Raw genomic sequence first — 14,194 nt, 5'->3', positions numbered from 1 at the left:
AGTCATAGTCATAGTAGAAGGACAATTTAAAATCCTATTAATAATTATGGTTTTGTTTTTTCAAATTCAATACTGCTCATTTCATCTGAATAACTTTTTCATTACTATGACTGAAAAATAGCTGCAGGAGGACATGCTGTTGTAGTAGGCTCAGAGAAGTACTTCAAGTTCTTTGTTACTCAGTAAAAGTTTGTGATTAATTCTTTAATTGCCAAAAAGGTAGCTAAAGTTTGGTTCTGGTCTGAACAGTGACTGTAAAAATGTTACCTAGAAGATCTTGTTGTGTGTAGTCAAAGTTATAGCTACAGACATATATGACAAAAATATGTGTTTCCTGCTTATTACTTTGAGGATACAACTACACAGCAGGGCAAAAGTTGAATTAAGCTACGTAATTTGAGCTACGTCAATTGCATAGCTTAAGTCAAAATAGCTTGTTTTGGCTTTTGGCACCATCTACGTTTCTAATATATATAGGTAGATTTACATTGTTTGCGTTATGTGAAGTGCCCAGAGGAAGCAATCCAGAGATATCTGGTCAAATGTCAGCTGTATGAATGTGTATCCTGCCTTCTCACCAACTTCTCACATGCAGACTAGATGTTGCACACGAGCCACTGGAAATAGGCAGATGATGCGGCAATTGAGTTGCTGCCCACAAGTGAGTCAGTTTGTAAAAAGGTTTGGAGGGTGAATAAAGGCTAGTGAAATGACTCAACAAAATTAAAATATACAGTAACAGCCAATTAGGCTTTTCCCTCAAGGGATAATCAGAATAAATAGACAGGCAAAAAAATAATCAGAAAGCCCTACAACCTGGGTTTCAAAGCACTCTTATATGTGTTTCCCTATATTCCCATATGTATTCTCTTTCCTCCATCTTCCAAGCAGCCAATATAGAGTATTTACTTTAAGCAACTATGAAAAAGAAAGGGGAAATTCTTATTAGTTCATGGAGCTCTCCCATACTATTTTGGCCTGCTCAGCATATTTCTCTCTTGTGCTTATCAACGCACAGTGCAAGAACAGGCCCTCAGAGTCCTAGGCAGTTTTTTATTAATAAACATTTTAAAAATTCCTCTTATCAAAGTCTTGCAAATATCCTGTTAGCATATGAGTGTTGTAGTCATGAAAAGGGTGTTAAGAGGGCTCAGTGAAAAGGAAATTAGAATGTATATTTTATTATTCCCTAGCTATGTTATGCACCATTTGAAAGCCTTTTAGGAGTGTCTTTCAGAAACAGTGTGAAATTGATAACAGATTTCCTGTGGCTTTATAAGGGTTAGTAATATGTTGATAACACAGGCTTATAAGAAGATACACATGAGCTGTGGCTGGAGTGACAGCCACCCTGTTCCCATAGAATCCCTGCACTGGCAGATTGAGTCAGCTGAATCAGCCTTTGCCTCATGGGTGAGTCCTACAAAGGATAAGCTACAGATAGGATATTGATGGTGGACGTGATTGTGAAGTGTCAGGAAAAAGGAGAGGAACAAAAGAACACAGTCATAATTGCAAAATTGTATTGAAGAAATAGGCATCAGCCAATCTCTATGGGCCTATGGCACTTGCTGCTTAGAAGGGAATGCAAGAAAGCCTATATGTGAAAAATACGATAGGGAGTCAAAGTGCATGTTCCCACAAGGCCCACAAGAAAAGTGACAGATCCACAGTATTTAAAGGAATAATTCTGTCGTTTTATAGTGTGCTGTTTATTCAGGACTTCTTTGTTTCCCTGTTAAGAAGTGCTCTGTTGTGATGTGGGAGGGAGTGAGGAAAATTATCAACTGGCCACGGCCCCTTCTAGTCATTAGTGTAAAAGGCTAAATCCATGCTCTTCACTATTAAGTGAAGAGGGACACCTGGTGGTAGACCTAGTAATTTGTCATCAGGGAGTCATGGACTGATTTTCCTCTGACTGCTTCAATGTAGCTACATTGATTGGTAGAATTACTCCTGACATATATGTAAGGGAGAACCAGAGCCATGCTTTATAGATTTGGACTGAAGGGAGTGTGGGAGTAGCTGGAAAGAAAAAGGAAGAGGGCAAAGAAGGATCAAGTGAAAAGAACTGGATAGAATTCGTGAGTGAGGGACTGGGAAAGCAATAGAAGTGATGAGATAGTAAGGAAATGATGAAGTATGTGGGTGAGAAAGAAAGGAGCAGCTGAATCAATGAAAAGGGTGTAAAGAAAATAAAGGAGAGAGGAAAGTGTCTTTTTTAAACAATATGAAAACTCCTGGTCCTCTAATTCCTAACTATTGGAAAACAGAGAACCCCAGAAACCAGAATGTATTGTGGCATTTTCACAATGAGCTACAATTAGGAAAACTTAAAAGCAGCACTGTGGCTAATGCAGGGGTCTGGACGGGGGAGACCCATGTTCAATTCCCTTTTCTACCACAGATTTCCTCTTTCCATGAGTGAGTTGCCTAACTTGTGCATCCCATCTCTAAAGTAGATGCTGCTGCTTTCCTATCTCACTGGGGTCCTGGAGAGCAAATGGGCCCTTCAGGGGATGATGCCCCAATGACCAAGTCAGGATAAAATGAAAATGTGTGTCCATCCTAATCTACAAGATGGAATTTTCCCCACAGACTGGCAGCAGTTGCATAAGCATGATCAAAATACACCATGAAAAAGTGTGTATAAAATAAAGTGTGCTTATGAGCCTAGAATAATTTTAAAAAACCTTAAAATCTGACACTACAATTCAGGGGTTGGTTTTGATTGTTTTCTTTTAAGTCTGTTTTCCAGCAATACCAATGGAGGCCCAGTTTGGTTTTAGATCTATTTTGGTATCTTTATGGCAGATTGTCAAGTCCTCTAGGTCCCTGAGTTTACATAGAACATCCATATTCAGAGTTATCAAAACTTCATCTTATAATAAGGTTTATTATTTAAAAATGAAGTATTTTTAAAAATGTGACTATAGTGTTTGTCACCGTAGGCTCATGAACCAGAATGGGATACCCCCAGAGTGTAGGTTCATAGCCAGCATTCATGCTGAGTGACAGCTAACAAAGAATGGAACATAAATCATCTTTAAAGACCCTTAGTTTCACCTTTTGCACATTGGCTGATCCCAGGAACCTGTTATATTTTGCTGGAGTAGGGATGGTGGAAAGATCCACTGGTGGTATGGATCTGCTGCCAGATAGACCTTACAGTCCTTCCTCCATCGTGGGCAGTTAGTAGTGTTTAGTCTACATCATGGAGCCCCTCTCAAGCTGAATTTTCCCTGAAGTGATAGTTAGCAAGCACTGTTCACAATTCTTGCACATTGCTTTTAGCTTACCCTTTTTCCTTCCAGTGCTGATATACAATGACATTTTCCCAATCATCAGAGCAGTTGCTCGTAGTGATGGAAAGCTGCACAACTGAACTGATTAGGCAATCACTGACACAGACATACGTACTTAAACCATTAATCTGAGTTAGGCATAGCCTTTGATTTGGGGGGGATGTAAGACCACTTGAAATTGATTAGAATGTACAGGGCAATTTCACATCAGAGCCCATCCACCCCTTCACAATGCAAGCATTTCTTAAGTCTCCCTGAGAACACTTTGAGCTACTCTGTAGGGTTAGTAAAGATCTGTCTAATTTATTCAATAAAAAGGTTTAAAGAAACTATAAATAGGAGTATTATGTTTTACAAATCAACATTTCCCATTTAGTAAGGCCTGTAAGGCTTGGGTCAGTATTGCCCTAATGTAGTATCTATGGTAGCATTTCCCAATAGAGGGTTCCCTTTGGAAGATGTCACCCCAAAAGTATCCAATATAAGCAGAGTTCTCTTGTCCATGCCAAGAACACACCAATATCCCAGACTAATCTGATTCCATTGAGGATGAGGCTGGTAAGTTCTGCTTCTCCATCCTCACACTGGGGATATTTTGGCATTGTTTTGATAGTCTCAAGTCAACTGCTACCTGCTTTAGATGCAGTATCCTGGAAGTTCCTGACCTGGTATGGTTCCTCCCATCACTTTTTGGCTTGTCTCCTTAATGCTGCCTTTTGGTATGCAAGTCAGATTCCAGCACATCATCTGCCTTGCTCTTCATTGCAAGCAGAGTGTCAGATTCTTTATTTCTAGTGACTTAGTAAATCAGCTGGCTCCTGTGTGAAGGAGCATGGACTCCATCTCCTTGCTGTCCATTGAAATTGCATGGGGAAAGGAAAGTCTTCCTATGGGTATCACTTTTCCCTGCTTTGGCCCAGGCTCAGAGGTAGAAGGTGACTCATGACTCTGGGGAGGTAAACATTCTCCTTCCTCAACCCTGGATGAGTAAGGTTGGTGAAGATGCTCCCCAGATCTCAAGAGGGTTAAGACCCTGGTGGTAGTGATGAGAGGGAGAGAAAATGGTGTGATTGTGTGAACTGAGTGAGAAGAGGGCAGACAAAGCTTTCAGCAGCAGATGCCTCACTCTCTTTAATCCACTCCCATCTAACCATCCTTACCTTCTCCATAACTCCAGTTGGCAGCTCCATTCTTTACCTCAACCCAGCTCCACCCCTCACAACAGCTACCATTTCCCCACACCAGCCAGAAAAATCACCATGCAGCTTGACATGGTTTGTGCTCAGGAGAGAGCCAGGACTCAGAATAGCAGCTATGCTGCAGCTCAGCAATAAAATACTTTGGGGCTATGTCTACACTACACAGTTTTTGTGCAAAAACTCATGGAGCATTCACACCTAAAGCACGTTTTTGTGCAAGAAAATTTACAGTGAATCGACAGCACAGAGGCATTTTTGTGGTTTAGGTATTCCTCTTTCTACGAGGAATAACTCCTTTTTGTGCAAGAGCTCTTGTGAAAAAAGGTGTTTGTGGACCAGAAACAGGTCCACACACACAAAACAGCCTATTGAAAGAAGCACAGATGCCCTGCTGGCCATTCTGTTAATGGCCATCAGAGCTTTCTTGCGAGAAAGCATTCATGCAGTGTGGACACTCTCTTGTGCAAAAGCGCATTGCTTTTCTGATGCACTCTTGTAGTGTGGACACGGTCTTGTGTAGTGTAGATGTAGCCTGGAAGAGCTGTGTGGGGAAGCTTGCTCACGCCCCTACCCACACAGTGCTTTTAGCCTTCATTATTTGGCTCTTAATTTCCAAATCACTGAATTCAAGAGAAAATGGACACACAATTCCTCTGATTCCAACATACATGGTCTATTTGGCAGGTAATACGTTGACCTATTCAGAGTCAGTTTTATATACATATTTTTTGTAAACAGAAATGTGCTTGAAAAAAGAACATTTCTTACTTGACTTCAGTGCTGGAAGGGGAGCCTGAATGCTGTTAGGATGGGGAAGTCTAAAGCAGACCCCAGAAAGGGTGAAATACAGCACAAGGATTTTTCAGTAGAAAATATAGAATTTTTCCACTAGGTGGTGGAAATCTGCCATTAACTGTAGCTTTGACAAAACAGAAAAATTCACTTAATTATGAAGGGCAGGCTGAATTAACATAGAAAATAGCTGTAATAACAGCTTACTATGTATCGATTAAAATGAGTTCTCTGCCTGTAGAAGAGACAATCATAGAAAATTATTCTTAATACTATCCCTGACACAGAGGCAAAAATGTCAGTTAGGGAGGTTTTCAGATGTTTTAGAAAAGGAAATGAAGGGCTAATTTCATCTAAATGAATTTTCTCAGCCTCTACAGAGGGACTGTCATCTGTAATTTCAGACCATAGCCATTCAGGAAACAAATCTCTCATGCACTTATTTTTCTTCCACAGACAACATATATATTTTAAATTGGTAGAGTTTTTAATTATTGTGTTGTTTCATAGATCTCCTATAACCCAAGACCTGCAGGGATGCAAGTGTTGCTTCCAGAGGCATATGGATGGTGGCAGCAAGACTGTAAATTATTTAACATTCCCAACCACACATTTATATAAATTGCATAACTTTTTGGTGTCATCGGAATTGTGTACCCACAACTGCCACTAGAACAGCAAGAACAAATCACACACTGAGGCAGTAATATAAGAGAGGGAGCAGGAGCCCAATATGCCACCTGCTTGTCCAAGGTCAGTAGGTGCCAGTCCCACACTTATGCACAAGCTAAGTAAGATACAGTTTAGGGCCTCAGATTATGAGGGCCCTCTAAATAAAAAAAAATACTAGATTTTTGTTGCATCCTTGCCTATGTACTGATATATATGCAAATACGAAACTTTATTTATTTCTATTTGCATTGTCCTTTCTATTTTTTGGTAATGATATGGGGCTTAAGAAACTTGACATAGTTTAGGACCTCAATGTGTCTTAATATGACCATGCATGATGCCCTCTCTCCAGTACTTTTTCTCCATACCTTATCTGTGAGTCATATGCTATATATGGTTCATGCTGATGAAAGTGAAAACCATGTAAAATGTGGACCTTTCAGATGTGCTCCCATCACCAACATTCGGTGTTGTGGACATTCAGCACCTCCGAAAATCAAGCCCTGCAAAACTTGGGCATTCTGACTGCATGAATGCTCAGTTCACCCTGCACTAGCAGCAATTGAAAGTCATTCCATATCACAGGAAAGGCAATTTCCCCTTGAACTTCAATAAGGTATTGCACTTGGCTGTACCTCAGATGTCCTAATCCATATACATGCAGAGATATGTTTTTCTTTTTAGAATGGGCAATATTGCTAATATTTTAAAGATAACTCATAAAAACAAAGACTTAGTAGATCTCTCATCATTTCTAAAATGTTATGTACATTCCCTGAATGTCTACAATCCCTCTTCCTGATTCATGTAAAAGAAAACAGTGCTATCTGCATTATCATCCTCTTTGATAGCTTCCTGGACATGGGATTTTTCCTTTTTTCTCAATCTTAGTTCCTCTCATTCCTCTACAGGTATATCATGTTTGTTTTAAACTTACTTTCAGTGTTGCTATTGACAATAAGTAAATCAATTTAGAATATTATAATGAACAAGCTACTCTGTATACTTCTGCCCTCTGAAAGATGAAATCAGAACTACTCAGCTGTGTGCCATAATCCCTACACAGTTAAGAACTAATGGTGATTCATCACAGCTCTAGTGGTGCTTTTGGAACAGGATGATCTGAATTCTGTCCCCACTGTGACCATGAAATGCCAAATGGCCTTGTTGCACAGCACTCTTACAGCAGTGTTGTCTACAGATTTTTTTATATATTGAACAAATGCTTATAACGAGGCTTCTTTAAAACACATGTTCTATGTTCTCCTCCTCCGTTGCCTTGGTGCTGCTCAGTGGGTGGAGAGACAACTGTATTTAGAGGTTAATCTGGTTTGTATCCTAAGTGGAATTATTTAAAACTGAGATACAGCTGGGTTAAAAATCCAACACATTTAGAGCCCTGCTAAGGACTGGTCTTGAGCTCAGTTCCACTGAACATCATTAGCTGCAACCTCAGAAGCTGATGCCTGCTGAGAGTTTGTTAAGCCCCTTCAAACTTACACTTATAGTCAAATCAAGGCATCTGGATAGAACTCAGTTGTCTCCTGCTGGTTGCCAGCATGGCACCTAATATATAGTATTTTGTTTATTCTGAAACTAGCATGAAATTCCTCCTGCAAGACATTTCCATGGGTGAATGTATTTGGACAAGGGTACCTTTGTGGCCACTTGAACTGATGTAGTGCTAATTATAATCATTCCATTTTTATTTAGCCCACTATGTATATTTAACTGATCACAAATGTATGTTATAGCAACTAATTCAGATCAGACTTTACATTCTCTGGTGACAGGTGCGATAAAAAACCCTAAGCTAAGTATATAGCAATACACAGAGACAGATAAAGAGATAATGAGTTTATTTTTCTTCAATTAATTAACAGCCTTACATGCACTTTAGCCTTTTTTTGTTCTTTCCTCTGGCAGTTCCAGGGTTTAAACTACAGCAAATGGCGCAATACTACCCATGCTAATAAAGGAGGCATTTGATTTGTGAAGTGTTGTTCAAAACGTTAAGGTACTTTGAAGAACTGAAGACAGCTTAGCTTTTTTGTTCTGGCTGCATACAACAAGGAGAAACTCTGCATTCCACAGGCACTATCCAAAACCTTCCAGCTATCCATTATTCATTCAGCATTACACCTAATTTTAGGTCTCTCATTTTACAATGTTATGCTTCATCCTCAGAGTCACCTACACAAAGGTTATTTTAGTGGTTCCTAATTACACACAGTTGTACTCACAACCCAGACCATTTCCTTTCTGTACACAGAGCTCCAACCAGCACAGTGTTATTAAAATTCAGAAGTCACTTTGTTTTCTTTCAACCTTTTTACCCAGCAATATTCCTGGTGAGATATCTTCTTTCCAAATGTTTCTTGTCATGAAGATGGAGTATAACAACACTAAAACATCCCCTTTAGTTAACTGGTTAATTCTCATCAGGTCTCACACACCCAAAGGAGGCTTGGGTTTGGTCAGTCTTTGGAGGGAAGATTTGCAAGGAAAACCCCAGGCATTGTAGAAGATGATAAGAGTGTTACGCAGGTGACACACTTTCCTTTGATGATTTGGCTACATGGAGAGTTATTCCAAAATAGCTATACCAAACTCCCTATGGCCTGGTCTACACTAGACCAGGCTGATCGGCTTACGGTACTCCATCCAGCTATGCAAAATGTGTAGCTGGATTTGGCTTAGCTTAAGCCAAGCCACCACAGCATCTACACTGTGAGAGGCCTACTGAAGCACATGCTCCTGTCAGCTTCCCTTACTCCACATAGAATGAGGAGTACACAACGCCAGTAGGGGCTGCCCTCAGCGTTCAATTTGAGGATCTACACTAGACCCACTACATTGAATGTTAGAAGATTGATCTCCAGAGGGTCGATCTTCTCTGTAGTGTAAACAAGCCCTGTGTGGGCATATTTAGTCCGGAATAATAGTGCCTGATTCTGAATTAATGTAATCCATTTCCAAATGGATTACATTTTGGAATATGAGGGGAAGATGAATGAGGTCACATCTTTTATCAGCCAATTCTTGTTGGTGTGAGAGACACGTTATCTACCCCATAAAAGACACTGTCTCCCCTACCTAGTCTATCTAATATCCTGGGATCAACATGGCTATAACAACACTACATAGAGTAATTATTAATAAGGTTATCCTCTTATTCCAGGATAAAAGCATTCATAAAAAGGGCAGGTCTATGCTATAGAAACAAGTCAATCTAAACTACATAATTTGAGTTACATTAGTATCATAACTCAAATCGACTTGGATCTATTTCTAACAGAGTCCACACCATGCTGGGTCCCCTTACGCATCTCATTCTAGTGGATTATTGGAGTTGATAGAAGTGTGATCGGTGGTCAATTTAGTGAATCTTCACTAGCCCCACTAAATTGATCTCTGCTAGCTTCATTGCCACAGCATCAATCCACCTCATAGTGGAGACTTACCCACAGAGAGTTAATCAGGATTTAAATTCTGCTTCAAAATCACATCCTACCTTAATCTGAATTAAACAAACTCTTATTTGGAAATAGTTTAATCCAGTCTGGAAGTGGATTAACATAGAAAAATGAGAATGGTCATGCTGGATCAGAACAATGGGCTATTGAACACATTACCCTACTTTCTGACAGTGGCTGGTGACATATGATTCAGAGGAATTTACAGATTGGGCAATTATTGAGTGAGCCATCCCCTGTCATCTAGTACCAACCTCTGACAGTCAGAGTTTTAGGGACAGGAACTTATATAATCATTTTTTGAAACTAGTAATAATTTTAGCGTGCACAACATCCTTGGAAAAGAGTTGTTCCACAGGCTGAGTGTTTGTGTGAAGAAATACATCCTTAAATTGATTTAAAACCGACTGCCTATTAATTTCATTGGGTGACACCTGGTTCTTGTGTTATGTGAAGAGTTAAATACCACACCATTCATGATTTTACAGATGTTTATCATAGCCTCTCTTATTCTCCTCTTTTTATAAACTGAACTGTCTCAATCTTTTTAATCTCTCCAGCTGTTCCACATCTTTAAGCCCTTTTGCTACCATTCTCTACACCTTTTTCAATTCTAATATATCTTTTTTGAGATGGAGTGACTAGAACTACACAAATAATTCAAAGTGTGGGTGTACCTGCAATTTATATAGTGGTACAGTAGTACGACATTTTCTATTTTATTATCTACCACTTTGCTAATAATGCCTAAAGTTTGTTAGCTTTTTTTACTATCACTGCACATTAAGCAAATGTTTTCACAATGACCCCAAGATCTTGTTCTTGACTGGGTAACAGCCAGTTTAGAACTCATCACATTATAGTTGGGCTTTTTTTTCCTTTTTGAGTGTGCATTGCTTTGCAACATCACCATTGCATTTCACCTATATTTTGTTATTCCATCACCCAGTTTTGTGAGATCCAGTTGTAACTCTTCACATTCAGCTTTGGACTTATTTTTGGACTTATCTTGAGTAATATTGCCTCCTAGCTGTTTACCTCCTTTTCTAGATCATTTGTGAATATATTGAACTGCATAGATCCTTGGAGACCCCACCATTTACTTCCTTTCATTGTGAAAACTGACCATATACTCTTACCCTTTGTTTTCTTTTAATCAACTACTGATTCATGAGAGGACCATCCCTTTTATTCCATGACTGCTTACTTTGCTTAAGAGCCTTTGGTGTCCAAAGCTATGTGAAAGTCCAAGTACATTATATCCACTGGATTACCCTTGTCCACATGCTTGTTGATGCTTCGAATAATTCTAATGTGGAATAAATAGCTTTGATTCTGGAATATAATATATAACATAGGCTATGTCTAGACCACATGGCTCCGTTGATGGAGCCATGTAAAACAGTTTATTTGGCATAGGCAAAGAAGCGGGGATTTAAATAATCCCCACTTCATTAAATTAAACATGGCCGCCGTGCTGTGCCGACGATCAGCTGATCCAGCACAGCGGCGCAGTCTGGACGCGCCATGGTAGACAAGGGAAACCTTTGTCGACTGCCCCGGTAAACCTCATTTAGATATAGCCATAGAGTTAACCAGAAATAGTTAATCTGCTTTAAATTCACACCCTTCTTTATTCCATATTAACACTCATGAACAGACAAGCCTTAAGATTGTGTTGAGCCACTGTATGAGCACAGTATTAACAGAAGCACAGTATTCATGGAGATAGTGTTAAAGCATTCAAGTAAGATATAAAACTAAAGTTCTGACAATTTAGAGTCCATGGCAGAGTTTGGCATCATTGGATTTTGACCTGAACACTGAGGCTTAAAATCCTATCTGAGTAATTACACATTGCTTAGCAAATCTCCTTCCATATTTTCTGTTAAAAGAGTGAGAATTTTTGCATACATGTAAATAGTTAATAAAGTGCCAGTGGATGGTGCTCATTAATATGTCATGTACAGGCAGTCCCCGGGTTACATGAATCCGACTTACATCGGATCCCTACTTACAAACGGGGTGAGGCAACCCCGCACTAGCTGCTTCCCCCCAGCAGACCAGGGAGACGCGAAGCTAGCGCCCCCCCCCCCCCCCCCAACAGACCAGGGAGACACAGAGAGGCTTTTCTCAGCAGACACCTCAGTTTGAGAATAAAGGACTGAGGGAAGTGAGGTGTGGGAGAATAAAACTGAGCTCTGGAGAAATATTTGGCTAGAGTTTCCCCTACAATATGTACCAGTTCCGACTTACATACAAATTCAACTTAAGAACAAACCTACAGTCCCTATCTTGTACGTAACCCGGGGACTGCCTGTACTTCCAGAATTTTGTAAGACAAAACTCAATGTGCATTGCAAATGGCTTCCTCTGTCATGTTCACTTATTGCCCTACACTGCTGTCTAGTGTTGCTGTGCACTGTTAGCCCTGATCTACACTAGGGAGTTCTTTTGAAATAACCCCCGTTATTATGAAATAAGAAGCAGAGCTCCCACATTACCAAGCCTGCTGTTTTGAAATAATGGGCTGGTTATTTCAAAATAACAACTCCTGCTTTCCATGAAGAATAACACTTATTGCAAAATTGTTATTTTGAAATAGTGTGAGTGTAGACGCTCAGCTGCTGCTATTTTGAAATAATTGGCCTCCAGAGGCCTCTCACAGCTGCACTTGTGGCCGCTTTGGCCATATCTGATATCTCCACTCCTCCCCTTTTCCTGCAGAACCTTTAAAGAAACAGGCTGCAGAAAAAGGGCTTGTGGCACATGCAGTTCTCTACCACACTGCAGCAGCACAGGAGCCATAGTTATTTCGATGCTGCTTTGTAGAGTGGACACATTATTTCAATTTTGTTATTTGGGGAGCTATTATTTCAATTTTTACTTATTTTGAAATTATTTCCTAGTGTAGACAAGTCCTTAGATTGCTACTGAGTTCCATTACAAATGTGCCTGCGTTTCAATGGTGAGCAGATACCCAATTAATAGGGGATCAGTTGTGAGGGTGAAGGGCATGCAGAGTTGCAATTTCAATCAAGAGCGAGTGGAAAATGTCTGGAAAGTATTTTTATAGCCATAAACATAGCCTCTTAGCATTAGGTGTTCTGCACTATTTACTCTCACCAGGTGCAAATACCACAAATTTATCACAGTGTCTGATATTCAAGCCCTTAAATTTTTGGGAGTTGTCTCTCATGTAAGAAGGCCACATATGTAATATGGTAAGTGGAACTGGAGAAAAGAGTCAGATTTCAGGAAAGTTCTAGTCTGATATAGCACCAAAGACTCAGGTATGTAAGATGGAGCACAAGATATTTTGCTCAAAATCTTGGGCCCTGGTATATAACACTTGAGGCCACCCAGCATGCTTAATAAAGATCTTTCATACAATTCATCCTGCCTGCCAGCTGCATCATTAATTGTTAATGTAACAACACTGGCTCCCTTTTAAAAAGCCTGATTAAGCCATTTTTCCTGTTTGATGGACTTATTAATTCCCACCTCTGCCACAAAGCAGGTTTAAATGGATTGCCTTCAAGCTGATCCACCAGAGAGATAAAGTGCTGTTGTTCAGTAAACCTACAGTCTTTGTGGGAAGGATTGAAAATATCTATGTTGTCAGCTCTGTGAAGACTCAAAAATCTAAGCTCTGTATATATATATAGTGAGAAAATATCTCACTACCAGGCAACAGAGGTAACTCTCTCTTCCTTGGCCATAGCACTGGAGATGTCATGGAGGAGATGGTCCTACGAACCTGGAGGCGAAGGAACTTGCCCAACAGGATCTTTCGAAAAAGCGCCCCGTTTTTGAAAGAACTGCGTCTAGACTGCGGTTTTACTTTCAAAATGGCACTTTTTCAAAAGAGCACCACTACGTGATTATGCAAATGAAGCAATGAAGCAAATGAAGTAACTAGAGAGTTACTATAGAGAACTTCTTCCTGGGTGTCTGGCTGGTGAGTCTTGCCCACATGCTCAGGGTTCAACTGATCGCCATATTTGGGGTCGGGAAGGAATTTTCCTGCAAGGTAGATTGGCTGAGGCCCTGGAGGTTTTTCGCCTTCCTCTGTAGCACGGGGCACGGATCACTTGCTCAAGGAGTCTCTGCATCTTGGGGTCTTTAAACCATCATTTGAGGACTTCAGTATCTGAGATATAGGTGAGAGCATTATTCCAGGAGTGGGTGGGTGAGATTCTGCAGCCTGCATTATGCAGGGGGTCAGACTAGATGATCATAATGGTCCCTTCTGACCTTAAAGTCTATGGGTATGTCTACACTACAAAGTTAATTCGAACTAACAGACGTTAGTTCGAATTAACTTTGATAGGCGCTACACATACAAACCGCTAGTTCGAACTTAATTCGAACTAGCGGAGCGCTTAATTCGAACTAGGTAAACCTCATTCTATAAGGACTAACGCCTAGTTCGAATGAAGTAGTTCGAATTAAGGGCTGTGTAGCCACTTAATTCGAAATAGTGGGAGGCTAGCCCTCCCCAGCTTTCCCTGGTGGCCACTCTGGGCACCACCAGAAAAGCCTGCCAGCACCCAGCCAGCAGACCCTACAACTGGCACGGCTCGAGCTGGCCACCCGCTGCCACCCAGCCCTCCGCCTCTTCCCGGGACCAGGCTGGTGGCTCCCGGGAGCCTGCCCGGGGCCGCAAGAGGAGGGCGCCCGCCTGGTCTAGTGCGGACATCATGGACCTCGTCCATGACCTCCGCACTAGGCACAGGAAAGTGGCTAT

The sequence above is a fragment of the Pelodiscus sinensis genome, chromosome 1 (assembly GCF_049634645.1).
Source record: "Pelodiscus sinensis isolate JC-2024 chromosome 1, ASM4963464v1, whole genome shotgun sequence".
In the NCBI taxonomy this organism is placed as follows: domain Eukaryota; kingdom Metazoa; phylum Chordata; order Testudines; family Trionychidae; genus Pelodiscus; species Pelodiscus sinensis.
This window is presented reverse-complemented; position numbering follows the sequence as displayed.